A 15,926-nucleotide genomic window follows, 5' to 3' on the forward strand; every position below is an offset into this window, starting at 1 on the left:
CTGGGACTGAGAGGAGGGAGCTGTCACGTACTGCTCTGTCCTTGGAGTTGGCTCACACAGTCGCCAGTGCTGCCTGGACTCCAGCTTGCTTCTATGCCCTGGCCCTGAAGTCTTAATTGGTTTTATGAAGTTCAATGCCTATTTTTAATGAGACAGATAATTACGGTGAGAGAAGGTCAGGTCCTTCTCTGCTGGACTTGGCGGGGCCTCCAGAATTGCTGACTCCCCAGTCAGCACGAGGCAGATGAATGGGATCATGGTGGGCAGGAGCAGGCCCGGGGAGGGGAGGATACTCACCACAGGAGGAGGTCCTGAGTCTCCAGGCTGCAGTCCCTGTGAGGGGATCAGGGAGGAGAATGTATACCACCTGCCTCTTGGAGGAGCCCACACATCTGAGGTGGGCACCTGTGGATTTTGTCCTTCTGGGTGGTTGGTGGGTGGGGCATGTGGCTCTTCCAGGATTCATGGCAGCTCTCTCAGGCCTCCTGGGGGCATTTCTACTTGGAGGTGTTCCTGGCTGTACCAAGAAATCCTCAGTCTCTACACAGTTATTACCTGAGGGGCTGTTTCTTGCTCCCTCTCTCTTTCCAGTCTTCTTTCCTCTCCCACAGTCTCAGTCTGAAACATGGCCTATGTCTTCCTCTGTAACTGGTCTCTGTTTCTCTCTGGTCTTTTCCCTAGTTCTAGTCCATGATAACCTCCCCACTCCCATCTCTCCTTCCTTCTCTCCTCCCCAGGTGGGAATTGACTTGCTGCCCATTGGAGTACAGTTCCACACTGTGATTCCCTGCTGACACAGGCAGGGTCTGAGGGTGGTGGGGAGTAGGTGGGGAGCAGTGCAATGAGAAATTCTGCTGATGCTGAGGATGGCTCCCCTCCAGCCCTCATGGCCAGGAAGAGCAGGGTAGGGCAGAGGTTTATGTGCTTCTCTCCAGGCTAGGAACCACTGTCCAGTTTGTGACTCCCAGGTAGGCTGAGAGGTCGACACTGTCCCTAGACCAAGAACAGGACCCCTAGCTCTCTGGGAAGGACCTTTGACAACCTGCTCTGGCTCTAGTTACTGTCTTTCTGTCCTGATATCCTCCTCCAAAGGGCAAGAAGATGACTGACCCCTTCGTGGAAGACACATAATTACACTTTTAGACCAAGCCAGTTGCTGGATATGACTGGATATGTGACAGAATGACATCAGGAAGACTCTTACCTACTCAACATATTATTTTTTTATTATTTTTAAAATATTTATTTTATTTTATTTGCTTGACTGCACCAGGTCTTGGTTGGGGCATGCAAGATCTTTGAGCTTCATTGTGGCATGCGGGATCTTTAGTTTTAGCATGCAGGATCTAGTTTTCTGACCAGGGATCGAACTTGAGTCTCCTGCATTGTGGGGAGAAGTCTGAGCCACTGGATGACCAGGGAAGTCCCTCAACATATTGTTACACTCTCTCCTCTCACTTTGCTTTCTGTCTCAGTGGCCAACTCCCCAGAAGTTTCTTCTTCAGGGTGAGTCCAATCTTGCAGAAAAAGAAGAGAGGAAAAATAAGGCTGAAGCCACCCTGGTCAGGAGGGCCTGGAATCCTGACTGCAGAGACCGGGTCCTGTTCTGTCTCATCCTCCTCCATTTAATTAGCTAATGTCTGTAAAGGGCTGGGCAGCAGAAAAGCCCTATACAAATGTTGAGCACAATTTTATTTCCAAGACTCGCCAAGAATATATTTGCAGACTTGAGGGAAAGGTCACTGGGACTTCCTGGGACAGAAGGAGGACTCCCTGCAGGGCCCAGAGAGAGAAAGCCAGGACTGAGCAAGGAGAGGCCACAGTGGAGGCCAGGGTCCGACTCTCTGTGAACCTATGGACTGTAGCCCACCAGGTTCCTCTGTCCATGGGATTCTCCAGGCAAGGATACTGGGGTTGGTTGTCAAGCTTTCCTCCAGGGGATCTTCCTGACCCAGGGATCGAACCCATGTCTCTTATGTCTCCTGCATTTGCAGGTGGGTGCTTTACCACTAGCGCCACTTGGGAAGCCCTAATATTCACAACAACTAGTATTTATTGAACACTTACTGTGTTCCAGGCTTTGCTAAGGGGGCTGGAGCTCTTCAGCTTGGGGAAAAGTGGCTGTCTCTTGGTGCAGTGGAGTAAGGAGCTTTTCAGTGAAGCAAGCCCCTGTGTGCTGTAAGCCAGGTCTGTATGAAGTGTCTCTGAAACCTTTAGGAGAGGAGTGTCACTTATCTTCTCTGACCAATGAGAGAAGTCTGTGTTCTGTAATCCAGGTCCCTCCAGCATGGATATTCTATAAGCTTCTGCACTCTCCTTTCCTTTCCCCAGTGACAAGTCACCTGGCCCTAAATCCATTATGAAAGATCATTGAGGCCGATTAGCCTTGACAGGCTGCATGTTCAAGGGATAACTTTCCAGTTTTTGCCTCAAGGCCTGATTCTGTGTCCCTGCCCATCTCAGAATTCTTTGTTATCCTATATCTAGAGGCAGTCCCCTCCTCCCGTCTCTGGGTAGGACTTGGCTTTGGGTGAGGGCCAGATGGCAGAGACTGGGAGAGTAGAGTAGCCAGCCTTACCACTCACAACTCACAACCATGGTCAAGAGAGACAGCAACGCAGGGATTGGAGGCTCCTAGAAAAGGCAGGTAGACCAGGCCAGGAATACTGATAACATATTTCCAACATCCTTTGGGTTTCTTTTGGCTTCCCTGGTGGCTCAGATGGTAAAGCGTCTGCCTGCAATGCGGGAGACCCAGGTTCAATCCCTGGGTGGGGAAGATCCCCTGGAGAAGGAAATGGCAACCCACTCCAGTACTCTTGCCTGGAAAATTCCATGGACAGAGGACCCTCATAGGCTACAGGCCATGGGGTCGCAAGGAGTCAGACACAACTGAGCGACTTCACTTGGGTTTCTTTTGTACATCCCCTTACCTTCTAAAATCTGAACAGAGCCAGAGTGGACTTCTGAGAGACAAGGTCCTTGGATCCCCAAGTTCCACCAACCTCCATTCTGTTCCCAGTTGTTCTCTGGCTTCTCTCCAGAGCCTGGGAGCTTCCGTGTGTCATCAGTTCATTATCATTCTGATAAAGTCATTAGTCCTTGAAAAAACATGATTCCTCAGCTGAGGCCAGGCCCCTATAACCTGAGAAGGAGTACAAATGGCTGGAGACCTGAGGGGAGGCTGCAGACACACACACACACACAGCCGCACAGGCATACAATTATGCTTGTTCCCAAGGGTGTGTGTAAATGGACACAAACACAGTGCACGTACCTTTTACACAGGCATGGGCTTATTTCATGTGCCCAGGTGTAGAGCTATACCAGAGAGCCCAGAGCCATATCACTGGAGCCTCGCTTGGTTGCTTACAGCCCTGAGGTTCACTCAGCATCTAGATCAGCCATGCAGCATCCAGCAGCCTGAGCCACCCGCAAACCCAGAGGGCAGGCTCCCCAGACTCCGGCAGGGGTGGAGAGTGGAATGTGGAAGCCAAGGTTAGAGATCTGCAAGTTCCATTAGCCACAAGAAGCATGTCTGGAATCTAAAAACGCAGGGACAAGGGCGCTGCGGAGCAATTCCTGACAGCGGGTTTATATTTCCCACCCCCTCCCCCACCAGGAAGCTCCTTGTGGTCAATAAAGCCATTTACGGATTAGAGCAGCTCCCTCAATAAAAGCTGCTTATTCAAAAGGTGCTTTCAGTTAATTTGCATTTACTGCATGGATATTAAAATGCGTGGAAGAGCTGCCTCTTCAGCCTCCCTTCCTGTTTCCATTTTGAGTCCCTGGCCCAGACACCCCTCCCTTCCAGGCTCGTCTCCTCTGTCCTGACCAGTAGGCACAGGTATGGATTTGGAATGGGCTGTGATTTGCAGCAACCCAGGGACCTCAGTGGGGAGTGGGAGGTGGTGAACACTGACCACTCACCCATGGTGGAGGGGCAGCTCCACGGACAGCCAGAAGTGGCCAAAGCTGGAGAGTTTTCCTAAAAGAGAGAAAGGAGGACTGAGGCCCTGGGGGAGCCCCTTCTAGTTACCCCAGGGTAGGTACAAGCCTGATCTCCTACGGAAGGAGGAATCTGTTTGCTCTTTGCAAATGGGGGTGTGATGGGAGTCAGCAGAGTCAGCTTCAACTTCCAGGACTTCTGTTGGCAACCACCTGCCATGCATTCAGTTTATTCAAAGGATATGTAACACCTACTATGTGCCAGGCTTTATGCTAAGCATCTGGAATGCAGTGGTGAACTGCATGGTGAACATAGTATCGCCCCTGCCCTTACAGAAATTCTGGTTTAATAGGAAAACCCCGCAAAAAACAAAAAGATGAGGAAACCAGCTCAAGAATACAGAATTACAAATTATATATAAACAGCACTATAAAGTGGACTAGTGGGGTGCTGAGATAGAAAGGGGGACCTACTTCAGGTGGAGTCATCAGGGAAGGACGGTGACACAGGAAGAACCTAGAAGAGGAGGAGCCGGAGGAAGGATATTTCAGGTTTCAGTAGCAGGAGTGTTGGAGAAATGGACAACGGTGTGGCTGGTGTGAGGCAATAAAAGGGGAAGTCCCCGATGAGGTTAGTGTGGTGAAGATGGGCAAGGTCAGGTTTTGTGAACCTTGGGAAGGAATTCGGTGTTATCCTAAGGGAAGAAGGACTCTCACAAAGAGGTTTAATCAGGGAAGCAAGAGGCATGATCTCCCCTCCATTCAGCAGGAGGATGTGTTCGGAGGGAACCAGTGGATTCAGGTGGAGGGGTGAGGAGGCCGCTATAGTCATCCTGGTAAAGAGAGGCAGGAAGGTGACAAGGCAAGCATCCACATTTAAAACAAATAGAATCAAAGTCCTCAGGGAATCAGGAAGCCCTCTCTTGATTTGTTCTTTTGTCACCCCCAAGGTGCACCACGGAGTTTCCCACCCCAGCTCAGGGCAGAGCGTGGCTTGTGCTTCCGCATCCTCACATCAGTACATGAGGAGGGTGCTTTCTTCTGGACGCTTTCCAAGGAGGGTGGTCACTGGGAGGAGGGTGTCCTTCTGCTGCTGCTAAGTTGCTTCAGTTGTGTCCGACTGTGCGACCCTATGGACAGCAGCCCACCAGGTTCCTCCGTCCACAGGACCCTCTAGGCAAGAATACTGGAGTGGGTTGCCATTTCCTTCTCCAGTGCCCTTCTAGAGGAAGGATTAGTTTCATTGTCTTTTTTAAATTATTTGTTTATTTTTGGTTGTACTGGGTCTTCATTGCTGCTCATGGGCTTTCTCTAGTTGCAGCAAGGCTGGGCTGTTCTTTGTTGCGGTGCACAGGCTTCTCATTGCTGTGGCTTCTCTTTTTGCCGAGCACGGACTGTAGGGCGCGAAGGTTTAGTAGTTGTGGGTTTGGGGCTCTAGAGTGCTGGCTCAGCATTTGTGGCCCACGGGCTTAGTTATCTAGCAGCATGTGGAATCCTTCCGGACCAGGGATTGAATTCATATCTCTTGCAGCGGCAGGTGGACTCCTATCCACTGTACCACCAGGGAAGTCCTCATTGTCTTCCTACCCAAGTGATCTGGAGCATGCACACTGGCCAGTGTGCTGGCCAAGTCAGGTAGACCCAGAGTCACCCACCCCACTCCCCAAGCCAGGGTCCCAGTGACCCTAGAGCCAATTCCAGCTCCCCTGTTGCCCCTCCTACCATCAATCAGGGTATCAGAAGCATGTCAGAATCAGACTAGCGGAAGGGGGTCACTCAGAGCCTGAACCACCCCCCAGGGATGCAGGAATATGAGGCAAGGATCCTGAGCTTGAACATTTACAGGTAGCACTCAGGATTGAAAACTGATTTATAGTCTAAACGCAGGCAGGAGGGAGCGGGAGGAAGGTGGGGAGCTTTGTGTACAGTGCAGCCTTGTTGGGCGGCGGTAATTATATATTACATTGAACTGTCCTTCCAGCACAGTGAAGGGCAGTGGGAATGAGACTCTAAATCACACTTTCCTGATGCTCCCCATTGCTCACCTCTCTGTGATGTGGCCCTGGAGCCCAGAGTTGACACTTCTGCATGCACACAGACACACACACACACACACACAAAGCCTGGGGGGAACCAGCCTGACTGGGGACCCAGAGAGCAGGAAGATAGAATGTTATTACCTCTGGCAGCTTCCAGGGGCTGCTCATCCTACAGGCCTCATTGTTTATTGTCCCCCTACCTCTCGCATTGTCTGTCCCCCTTCTTCCACCCATGCCTGAATGTAGGCTGTATCATTTTAAGACATCCCTGTTCACCCTTCATTTGTTCACTCCTGCAACATCTCTCTTCTCCATATCACAGTCACTGCCTTTGTTTGGGACCTCATCACTTCTCTCCTGGATTTTTGCAAACGTTTCCTAACTCACCCTGACCCCTAATCTACTACCTTTTATTTTGCTGCCATGGTGATCTTCCTAAACACACCTCTGACCATAATCTTGATCTCATTTGTTGGGATTACAGGAATGGAGAGAGATGGTCTTCAAAGATTTTGGGGTCTTGTGGGCCCAGGAGGGAGGAAGCCTCCCCAGGCTCATCTCAGGTTGGTGATTGCTGGCTCACTCTGAGCAGTCAGCCCAGGAGGCACTCTGGTACTCATCCTTCCTTCTCTGGCTAGAACCTGGTCCTTAGACCAATCACCTTGAGCCTCCCTCCAGGCTTCTGACAACAAGTGACTGGCACTTCCTTCATTAGGGAGGCTGTCATGCTTAGTAGTGATGAGAAAGGGCTCTGGGGTCAGAAAGATTTGAATTTAAATTCTGGCCCATGAACATGCATAAGTTGTTTGGGTAGTGAACTGATTAAAAGCAAGAACTCTGCAGCCAGACTGCCTGAGTTTTGGTCTTTGCTCTGCTACTCTTGAGTCTGGCTAGGGAAAGTTCCTTAACCTCTCTGTTCAATTTATCCATTTCTAAAACTAAAGGTAATGATAGTACCTACTTCATAGAGTTGTGCAGATTAAATGAGCACAATAATAATACATGTAAGCATCCCTGATGTTACAGAGTTGTGAGTGTGAGCTGTTATTTTAATATCACCTCTTTTAGCCTCAGTTTCCTTGTCTATAACAAATCTCCATAGTATTAATGTATCTCCTCCCTGCCTCAAGGTTGTTGTGAAGATCAAATGACACATTCCCTTTAGCAACTCTCAAAGGCTCTACAAAAGTGAGATATAATTACTTTTCATTATCAGGTACTTGTTCCCTGAGGTTCAGAGTTTGGGCAAGAGGGTCACATTCCCTTTAACAACAAAGCAGTTACCTTCATCCTCCTCCAACACCAGCCTCAAGGCAGGAAGCTGTGGAATTCTGGAGCCAGGAGCAGCCTTGGGAGGAGGAGCTCATTCGGATCTTCCACCCAGAGAAAAGACTGTGTTGACAGGCATCTCTGATAGATGATCTCAAAGGAGGCTGCTAATTGAATTAGGAATAGGGAGTTTATTCTCTTCACTGTAGAGGTGGACCCAGGTTTTATGGGTCCCAAAGTTCATACAGTTTGGGGAAGCTCTCTTTAAGAAGAAGAATACAAAATGATAGACATAAGAATACGTGCAGCCTTTGGCAGGGGCCTGTGGAAATTTGTAGCCCCGAAGCTTAAGCTTCTTTAGCTTTATGGAAAATCCACCTCTGCCATCATGTCAAATGGGCATTGAGCAAATACTTGTGAGTAGGTTGCTCATGGTCAAAACAAACCATTTCCATCAAAGGCCAGGGTCTCCAGAGGACTGGAGTGGGCTCATCTTTCACCCAGACTCTAGATCACCCCCATTATGTGGGCTATGGGTTCTCCACTGCCTTCACCCCAGGCTAGTCGCTCTTTTTCAAGATCTGCAAGCTATTTATTTTTGCTTTCAACGTATTTGCATGTGATTTACATAGTATTGATATTCTCATTCATATTTGGAACTCTTGATCTGCCCCAGCTTAAGCTGGGTTCCTGGGACTTAGTTAACAAGGGAGATTCAGCTCTCTTCCCAGGATGTAGAGGGAAAGATATAGTCAATTTGAGGGTGGGTGTGTGAGAGAGGGGTATCTTATGAACTTTGTCTTGGAGTTAAGTTTCTTAAAGTCTCTGCCCTCACTCAGATTGTCCTTTTCCACATATCCCCATCCCCTGCCAACCACATCCCTTCCCAATTTCCCCATGATTATGAAGCTGGAAATGAACGTGTTCAAGGACACATGCCTATTCAAATGCTGGGCTTATTTTGGCTCTAGTGTGCAGTCCCTGAAGCCAAGAGGCACAAGGCATCAAGATGCCAATGGATAAGCACACAGAAGCTCTTCCTCAGATCACTCCCCAAGAGAATCTCGCCTTGGAGTCCCCTGGCATTGTTTGGAAGCCCAGTTTATTCACTGAAGGAAACAGATGGCAGGTGGGAGTATGTTTGAGAGTGTGTGTGTGTGCGTGCATGTGTGCTTGCATGTAAGCTGTGCATACATATCAAAAGTGTGCACACATGTGTGAGACAGTGAATGCCCATGCGCACATTAGTACATCTAATAAGACAGGCAGAGGAATTGGAGCACAGATGTAGGAAGGAAGGTCTCAGTCTAAGAAAACCACATTGTGGTTCCAAAGGACACCAAGGGTGAAATCTGTTTCCCCAGCCTTGCCCTATAATGAGGAGGCAAAAAGAAGCTAACAGAGGAAGTCAGTGTCTCTGGGCAGGGAAGGGGTGCAGCTGCCAGTGTCACCATCAGCTCCAGCAATGACATCACCCTCCTAGATCCCTCCTCTGGGGTGGTGAGTCACTCAGAGCCCAGTCAATACTGCATTCCATTTGTCTGTGCCTTCTTTATGCTCTCATGAGCCAGTTCATGCTTTCCTCTTCCACACAGCCCAACCCCTGCCCCCCTCTTGCCCCTGAGGAGCCTGAGCCTAAACCCTGGGACTTAGCCCTCGTGTCTCTCTATCAGAGAAGGCAGGAATTCCTGCTTCTGGGAGAGGCAATCAGAGAGAAGAGAGGGAACAAGAGAAACAAAAAGAGACACTCCTGCATGCTTAGGGGGTCTAGAAATAGAAATTGAAAACTTGCAAAGCCAGCCGTGGATGGGAGAGGAGGAAGAGGAAGAGGCAGTGAAAAGACAGTGGAAAGAAGAGAGTCTGAAGGGAAAGCAGAAACAAAGAACTGGGGCTGGGGAGGAGAGATGGGGTGAGGTGGTGCTGACTTCTGGGGACTCTCCCTTCTCAGGGTCTTAGGATTGCTGCCCCATTTTCCTGGCCCCTCAGTCATATTACGGTCCCTGGAGCTAGTGATGTTGGGGGAAGCCCAGTGCTCTAAACTCCCTCCTCAGGAGAGGAGCCCCAATTTTTACCTCATGGGGTCTCACCTTGGTCCCACCCTCCTTGTCTGAAATGAGGTTGGGTGGGCAGTGGGGAGGAGCCAAGAGTGAAAGGCGCAAAAGAAAGGCAGTGCCCACTGGGGCAGCTCTGGTTTCTCTCTGGGGACCTCAGTTTTTTCCCAAGGCCTTGGCACCTGTCCAGCCATTGTTCTGTCTGGGCAGGCCCTTGTGCTCAGTGGCAGTCTGAGTATCATCCCTCACCACTGACGGGAATCAGAACAGGAGCCCCTTTATGTGACACTGAGAAGGACTTGACTGCCCAGTTTCTTTGACTTCAGTTTCCCAAGGTGCTGTTGTTCCCAGGGTAAAGTTAGCTGCCGCAAGTAAACAGAATAGCCTTTTGGGGTCTATGTGTGGATCAATAAGATGGCCCTGGAGAGATAAGGTGGGGCTTTCACAAGATCACACAGAACTTTTGGGGAAGACCCTTTGTCTGGAGATTTTCTCCCCTCCCAACTCACTGTGGCCGAGTGTCTTTGCAAACAAGAAAGTCTGTTTCCAATCCCTACTTCCTAAATCTCCATTAACAACAACAATAATAATACCGATACTAATTGTTGTTGTTCAGTTGATCAGTCATGTCTGACTCTTTGCGACCCCATGGACTGCAGGATGCTAGGCTTCCTTGGCCTTCCCTATCTCCCAGAGTTTCCTCAAACTCGTGTCCATTGAGTTGATGATGCCATCCAACCATCTCATTCTCTGTCTCCCCTTTCTCCTCCTGCCCTCAATTTTTTCCCACTATCAGAGTCTTTTCCAGTGAGTTGGCTCTTCGCATCAGGTGGCCAGGGTATTGCAGCTTCATCTTCAGCATCAGTCCTTCCAATGAATAATTCAGGGTTTATTTCCTTTAGGATTGACTGGTTTGGTCTCCTTTGACTTCAGTTTCCCTAGGTGCTGTTGTTCCCAGGGTAAAGTTAGCTACCACAAGGAAACAGAATAGTCTTTTTGGGTCTATGTGTGGGTCAACAAGATGGCCCTGGAGAGATAAGGTGGGGCTTTCACAAGATCACACAGAACTTGTGGTGAAGACCCTTTGTCTTCAAGGGACTATCCAAGGGACTCTCAAGAGTCTTCTCTAACACCACAGTTTGAGAGCATCAGTTCTTTGGCGCTCAGCCTTCTTTATGGTCCAGCTGTCACATCCATACATGACTACTGGAAAAGCCATAGCTTTGGCTCTATGGATGCTAATACTGAATAGTAATAATAATAACTTCTGCTTTATTGACTACGCCAAAGTCTTTGACTGTGTGGATCACAACAAACTCTGGAAACTTCTTCAAGAAATGGGAATACCAGACGACCTTACCTGCCTTCTGAGAAATCTGTGTACAGGCCAAGAAGCAACAGTTAGAACCAGACATGGAACAATGGACTGGGTCCAAATTGGGAAAGGAATACTTCAAGGTGTATATTGTCACCCTGCTTATTTAACTTATATGCAGATTACACAATGCAAAATGCTGGGCTGGATGAAGCACAAGCTGGAATCCAAATTGCCAGGAGGAATATCAATAACCTCAGATATGCAGATGACACCACTCTTATGGCAGAAAGCAAAGAGGAACTAAAGAGCCTCTTGATGAAAGTAAAAGAGGAGACTGAAAAAGCTGGCTTAAAACTCAACACTCAAAAAAACGAAGATCAAGGCATCTGTTTCCATTACTTATGGCAAATAGATGGGAAAACAATGGAAACAGCGACAGACTTTCTTTTCTTGGGTTCCAGAATCACTGCAGATGGTGACTGCAGCCATGAAATTAAAAGACGCTTGCTCCTTGGAAGAAAAGCTGTGACCAATGTAGACAGCATATTAAAAACCAGAGATTACTTTGCCAACAAAGTTCCGTCTAGTCAAAGCTATGGTTTTTCCAGTAGTCATGTATGGATGTGAGAGTTGGACTATAAAGAAAGCTGAGCCCCAAAGAATGGATGCTTTTGAGCTGTGATATTGGAGAAGACTCCCTTGGACAGCAAGGAGATCCAACCAGTCAATCCTAAAGGAAATCAGTCTTGAATATTCATTGGAAGGACTGATGCTAAAGCTGAAATTCTAATACTTTGGCCTCCTGATGCAAAGAACTGATTCATTGGAAAAGACCCTGATGCTGGGAAAAATTGAGGGCAGGAGGAAAAGGGGACGACAGAGGATGAGATGGTTGGGTGGCATCACTGACTCAATGGACATGTATTTGAGCAGGCTCCAGGAGTTGGTGTTGGACAGGGAAGCCTGGCATGCTGCAAGCCATGGGGCTGCAGATTCAGACATGACTGAACTGAACTGAATACTAAATAGTGATAAAAATAGCAACCATTTGCTGAGCACCTAATGTATGCTGAAGGGCTTGGTTAGTGTCTTATGTACATATTTCATTTCTTCTTAAAATAGCAATATGGGGTGATCACCATTGTGGAAAGTGAAGGAGGCAACTGAGGTTTCCAGAGGTTGGTTGAGATTTCACAGCTTGAGACAGAGCTGAAGTGTGATCCAAGATTAGTTTGATTTTCTCTGCCTCAATAGTCCAAAGGATTTGAGTTACTATCCAAAGACTTTATCTCCAGAAGGTGCTCTTTCCCTCCTCTCTCCATCAGCTCTCCTTTTGTTTTGTTGACTGCGGCATGTGGCATCTTAGTTCCCCGACCAGGGATCAAACCCCTGCCTCCTGCTTTGGGAGTGTGGAATCTTAAACACTGGACCACCAGCCAAGTCCTGTCAGCTCTCCCTCTTGGACTAGCCTCAGGAAGCCCCTGGTTTCCCAGACTTCTTGCCAGCTCAGGTTAGCTTTGGAGTTCCCTCTGTGGCCATGGGATTGAGGTGGTGATGAAGAGAGCAGTCTGCCCTAAGCTCCCATTCCCCAGGGAGGAAGAGAGGCAGATGAGATTGGCTGTCATTTCACACCAGGAACAAACACATGATACTGTGGAAGAGGTTTAGGGTCACTTGGGAGCTGGGGCTCCTGGTTCTCTGGAGTTCTACAAAAGGGAATAGAAGAAAGTAGAAACTACCAGGTCCTTGAGGAAGCTGGGGATGGGGCAAATGAGAACCTTCTTTTCCCGTCAGAGCATGTACCCCTCAAAGGCTGGTGCGGCTATTTGACAACAAGGGGCAGTCATAATTTCTAAAACTGCTTGAGATGCAGTCCAGCCTGCATTCCTAGACCCTTTGTTCCAGGCCTCAGAAGACCCCAGACACCACCCGACATGCTCATTAAGGATAGTGTGCTGCTAGGGCTCTGACGATATTATGGAGTCACCTCCCACCAGAAAGGCCTGGGGACTTTCTCCAGGCCTCTCTCTAAGGGGATGTTCTGGAGCTCACCTGGGAGACCCATGTGGATCAAATATCCCTCTGAGAGTCTGTGGGCAAGTCATGGAGAGATATGCAGAGAGAAAAGAGCAAGGCAAAGACAGCTGGGTGTTTTCACACAGGGAGGAGCTGTCACCACCCAAGGACAGTCGTGGAGCAAAGCAGCAAAGAACAGCTGTCCTCCTTTCCCCTGGAGTCTGGGCACATGCACTGCAGAGTGGCTCCAGGCATAATTTAGGGCAACTTCCTTTTAAATATAATGGAGTTGAAGGTCAGGGAGGGGCCAGGAGCTGCCCTAGGTCACATGGCTCCTGAATGGGTCTCCCCTGCAGTGTTCTGGGGGTGAGGTGAGGAGGCAGCCCAGTCCCAGCTGTCTTTTCAGAAACAAAGGGACCTGAAGGTAGGGGGTCGTAACGTACTACCTGCACCGTGTTGCCCCCTCCCCAAGGATTTCAGGGGCTTCTCTTTCATCTTTGAAATGCCCTGGACCCTCAGTTCCCTCGTTAATAAAAACAAGGACAAGAACACCTGCTTTCCTTGCAGGGCTGTTGTGACGATCAGCTGGAAATAACGCATGGGGAAGAGCTTTACAAACCAGGGTGTTGTTATGTTTGTGATTAGGCAGGTCAGTAAGGGCCTCAGGAATAATGGGAGGATTAATGGCAATGCTGCGGGAAGGAAGGAGGCTAAAGTCTGCCCTGTCCTCTTCTCTCAGTCACCTGCCTGAGAAGAAGCAGTCGGTGTTTCCAAATTGACTTAAATAAGGAATGTGCAGCGGCAGCAGCCATCCTTCACTCAGCCTTCATTTGCCCAAGGCAGAGAAATTTTAATTTTCAAGCTGTAATGAGAAAAAGAAACTCAGAATTAAAGAATATTCCAGTGAAGCAGTCAAAATAGCTGCCCAGACTCTGAATCAAGGGCAGAAATGTAAATTAAAATTTCCCTTTCCCTCCCTAGCACCAACTGGACTTGAAGAAGCAGGGCTGGGCTTGGACACAGCCAGTCAAAGTCCATGTGACCTTGGCCCTGAGGACAGATGGGCGGGCAGGCTCTACCCCAGCCAGGGTACTGACAGGACAGCAGGAACAGAGACCATCCACTCACTAGCCTCTGGCACTTGTGCTGCAAGGGGCCTCTAGGCATAACAATGCTTTCCTGGTGGCTCAGTGGTAAAGAATCGACCTGCCAATGCAGGAGATGTGGGTTCAATCCCTGGGTCAGGAAGATCCCCTAGAGAAGGAAATGGCAATCTGCTCCAGTATTCTTGCTGGGATAATCCCACAGACAGAGGGGGCTGGTGGTGGGCTACAGTCCATGGGGTCACAAAGAGTTAGACAGGACTGAATGACTAAACAACAACAACAAGTCTTTTAAATGTAAGGAAGTTGAAGGTCAGAGAGTAGACTGGAGCTGCCCTAGGTGACTTGGCCCTGGGTGGGTCCTCCCTTCAGTGTTCTGGGGCAGATGAGAAGAGGCAGCCCTCTCTCCATCAAAGACAGCTTCACCTCCATCAAGGTCGAACATGAGCCTACTGAGTGAGTCAGGCCTTGAATATTGAGTTCAGAGGTAACAGAGGGTGGGTGGTAGGTGGGGGTGACTGCCTGATCCCCACAGTCTAGTCTTCTAAGGCATGGAGATGCTGCAACCTACCTTTATTTCCTCTTCTCCCAAATGCTGGCTCACTCAGGTATGATACCCTTCTCTCTATCCCCTGCCACTCAGGCCAGGGGTCCTCAGCATGGGGAGGGGCCCCTGGGAAGGAGGGAGCACCTGAGTCTTACACTCCCCTTCTTCTGAGCTTCAGTTTGTTCCCAAGGGGCACCCTTTCAAACACAGTTGGAAGCTGGCATGGTGAGAATGCCACCGGTCCCAGTAAAGGTGTGCAAACCTTAAGGCCAAGACCCGGCCTTCTCCCCACTCCTCTTCTGGCCTCATCTACCCTTGACTTTCTCCTTTCTCCCACTCCTGTTCTCATCTATTTATCCAAGAAGCATTAATTGGGGAACCTACTTTGTGCCAATATCTGTGCAGGGATTGTGGGCTACATGAGTAAACCAAATCTAGGACTGAAGATTGTGATACAGTATAGAGCATGCTCAGCAGTCAATCGTGGAGTTGTTAAAAAATCCTGGCATTAGACTGACTAGGTTCAAAAAACTGCCTCCATCCCTCACGCCTTACAGTGTGGCCTCAGGCAAACTGTGTAACCTCAATAAGCTTTGCTTTACTCACCTGTGAAATGGGGATGACAAACTTACCTTATAGGATTGTTGTGAAGATTATGTGAGATAATCCTGCTAAATGATAAGGAACAGTGCCTGGCACATGGTAAACACTCACTAAAGGCCAGTTAGTGTTATTTTAAGTATCCTAATGATACTGCTGACATTTATTGGGGCTTCCCTGGTGGCTCAGAGGTTAAAGCGTCTGCCTGCAATGCGGGAGACCTGGGTTCGATCCCTGGGTTGGGAAGATCCCTTGGAGAAGGAAATGGCAACCCACTCCAGTACTCTTGCCTGGAGAATCTCATGGACGGAGGAGCCTGGTGGGCTATAGTCCACGGGGTCACAAAGATACCCTTTATTGGGTGCTTACTCTGAGCTAGCCAGGGTGCTACAGTCACAGCAATGACTCAACTGTGGCTCTGTCCTTAAGGAGCCCACAGCCTATTAGGAGCGACAGATGCAGCCATGAAATTAAAAGACGCTTACTCCTTGGAAGAAAAGTTATGACCAACCTAGATAGCATATTCAAAAGCAGAGACATTACTTTGCTGACTAAGGTCCGTCTAGTCAAGCCTATGGTTTTCCCTGTGGTCATGTATGGATGTGAGAGTTGGACTGTGAAGAAGGCTGAGTGCCAAAGAATTGATGCTTTTGAACTGTGGTGTTGGGGAACTCCTTAAGAGTCCCTTGGACTGCAAGGAGATTCAACCAGTCCATTCTGAAGGAGATCAACCCTGGGATTTCTTTGGAAGGAATGATGCTAAAGCTGAAACTCCAGTACTTTGGCCACCTCATGTGAAGAGTTGACTCATTGGAAAAGACTCTGATGTTGGGAGGGATTGGGGGCAGGAGGAAAAGGGGATGACAGAGGATGAGATGGCTGGATGGCATCACGGACTTGATGGACGTGAGTCTGAGTGAACTCTGGGAGTTGGTGATGGACAGGGAGGCCTGGTGTGCTACGATTCATGGGGTCGCAAAGAGTCAGACATGACTGAGCAACTGAACTGAACTGAACTGGTGTGTAAACAGACCA

The 15,926-nt window shown here is 48.9% G+C and overlaps 1 protein-coding gene and 1 non-coding gene across 4 annotated transcripts in view; both read left to right on the plus strand.

The window, feature by feature from the left end:
• CTNNA1 (catenin alpha 1) overlaps positions 1 to 15,926 on the plus strand; it is a 332,795-nt gene that overhangs the window by 67,759 nt on the left and 249,110 nt on the right. The window lies entirely within an intron of this gene.
• On the plus strand, positions 2,708 to 2,779 carry TRNAC-GCA (transfer RNA cysteine (anticodon GCA)). Its single transcript has one exon. It is a non-coding gene; the product is annotated as a tRNA-Cys (tRNA).

Source organism: Ovis aries, chromosome 5 (assembly GCF_016772045.2).
Source record: "Ovis aries strain OAR_USU_Benz2616 breed Rambouillet chromosome 5, ARS-UI_Ramb_v3.0, whole genome shotgun sequence".
Taxonomy (NCBI): Eukaryota; Metazoa; Chordata; class Mammalia; order Artiodactyla; family Bovidae; genus Ovis; species Ovis aries.